Raw genomic sequence first — 2,677 nt, forward strand, 5'->3', positions numbered from 1 at the left:
AAAGCTTCTGCCTAAATGAAACACATTATTCTACCCACATTCCATTGCCCCAAGCAAGTCCCGTGGCAATTCCAACTGGGCAGATGGTATCATGTGCTAAAAGAAGAACCAAGCATAGCTCTACTAGTTACCAGAGAACCCATAGTTATAGATTAGGAAAGTTCAGTCATTCTGTATACATGCATTACATAGTTTGCTTAGCACTGAAGATACTGAAATAGTTTACAGGTTTATCTAGCTAACAAGATACAGTCAGCCTGGCCTCCCCTCGTGGCACAAGGGGTTAAAGCGCAGCACTGTGAAGCTCTCTGCAGCCGGTGAAGCATGAGGCCAATCCTCAACCAGGGAGGTCACATGGCGCAGCAGACCTCTCCTGTCTTGCCCACTACCCACTGCTCCCCTCAGCAGTGTATTCAGTACATCGGCCTGTTCTGCTCCCCACTCTGTCTCTGGTGAATCCTCTCACCCACCCCACACACACACCTTTGGCCTGTACCCCAGCTCTTGTATGCATACATAAGTAAATAAATCTTAAAAAAAAAAAAAAAGATAGTCAGTTATAAGAATGAATAAAGAAATAGAAATCCATGAAGAAGAAGGGCTAGGGAAAAGAGGAAGAAAATCACCACTGCTTAGGGGTGGCACAAGAAAAGGGAGATGGAAGTGGTAGGTAGGTAGGTAGACAGACAGGTAGATAGGTAGGTGGGTAGACAGACAGGTAGGTAGCAAAAGGACTGTAAAGATGTTCACCAAAATATTGCTAATAGCTAACTCCAGGTGACTAGGATAACTTCATTTTATTCTTTATGTTTTTCAATATCCTCCAAATTTTCTTCAATGATTAAGCATTTATATTATAATCACATTTTCTTTCTTAAAAAGAAGACAAGAAGTGACTCCAATTCCCATTATGATAAAATATTTTGTATCAGCCTAATCCTCCCAGATACTATACTCATAAATTCTGGATGAATCACATATACCATTTGAAGGTATGGGAAAATGGTCAAGAGTAAAAAGAAGCTGGAAAGAATTGACTAATGGAAAAAGGAAAGCATAGTGTGCGTGTGATTTATATAATATGATTTTCCTTAAGAGTTTATGTGGTGGGACCTCCTTGGTGGCGCAGCGGGTTAAAGCACAACACTGAGAAGCTAAAGCCATTTCCGCATGAGTTCGATCCCCGCCTGCCCCGGAGGTGACCACATGGCCTGGCAGACCTCTCCTGACCCACCCACTGCTCCCCTCAGTGTACTTCGTTGATCTGCCTGTTCTGCTCCCCACTCTGTCTATGGTGAAGCCTCTCACCGCCCCTGAGCCTCTGGCCTGTACCCCAGTTCTGTATGTACAAATAAATAAATCTTAAAAAAAAAAAAGTTTATGTGACTCAGGTAACTATAATTCAGTAGAAAGCCTTGGGTTTGGGTATCAGAGAAAAGTATTCAGAACTGCCAAAGTATTGGGAAATTGATAGAAAATTCCTTAAGGAAGGGAGTCATCGCATTGAGGAGCCCCCGAATGGGCATAAAAGTAGCTTTAAATCCTTGCCTGACCAAAGGACTGTGCATGTGTAGGGGAGAGAGCTTAGTGAGTTTAGTAGAAGGCAATGGCTGAAAGACTGAAAAAAAATTGAGCAGAGATTTGAACTGCTATCCACCAGAGAGGTTTGATAAATATCTTATTTTTTCCACAGACCAAGCTCCATAATTTGAGTTGACCAGCAATTTAACAGCCTGCCAGGAATAGAACTCATGCTGCAGTGGCTGGCAAGAGCTTGATAGCACTGAAATTTTAACACCTGTGCCTCCAGGGAGACTCCCAGGACTTTTTAAATCAAAAACAAAACAAAACAAAAAATATCAAAGTATATCAGAGTAAAATTTAAAAAATTTAAAATTCGGAGAACGTCTTGAAACTAGCCATGAAAAGAGAAGCATGGCAATCTTTCACCTCAATATCTGAAGATAATATTTTGGTGTTTGTCAGTCAATGGTCTTCTGGCCAAAGAAGTAATCAAAGAGAGCCCTCCCTGGAAGCGCAAGGGGTTAAGACACAGCACTCTGAAGCAAGCTCTCCGCAGCCATTGCAGCACAAGTTCAATCCCCAGCCAGGGAGCTGACCAACATGGCGCAGCAGACCTCTCCTGTCTCACCCACTGCTCCCCTCAGCAGTGTACTTCAGTACAGCTGCCTGTTGTGCTCCCTGCACTGTCTCTACCCCCCGCCACACACACACACCTCTGGCCTGTACCCCGGCTCTTGTGTGCATAAATAAATAAATCTTTTTTTTTTTTTTAAAGAAGTAATCAAAGAAACTGGAATCCTGCTGGAGGACCTTACTCAAACCAATAGAGGAAGTCACATGGCTTCCTTATCCCAAGTATCACAATTTCTAAGAAAATATCAAAGTCTCCTTAGAGTGATAATGGGGAGAAAGTTGAGAACCACTGCTCAAACAGTTCATGAAGAAGTTTAAAAAAAAATCTGACTGAAGAAATAAGGAATGAGGGAGCAGGCAAAATCTGAAAAGGGTCTTGACCCCTGAAATGAATTTTGAATGCTGGAGATTAGGACAGGCAGGCGTTCCAGGCAGAAGGAATGGGCAACCGGGAGTAGGGAGGAAACAAAGAGAGGGTCTTCCATCTAAAACAATAACTAGTTGACTCTTTTTTTTTTTT

Source organism: Condylura cristata, unplaced genomic scaffold (assembly GCF_000260355.1).
Source record: "Condylura cristata isolate star-nosed mole 26May11 unplaced genomic scaffold, ConCri1.0 scaffold00031, whole genome shotgun sequence".
NCBI lineage: Eukaryota > Metazoa > Chordata > Mammalia > Eulipotyphla > Talpidae > Condylura > Condylura cristata.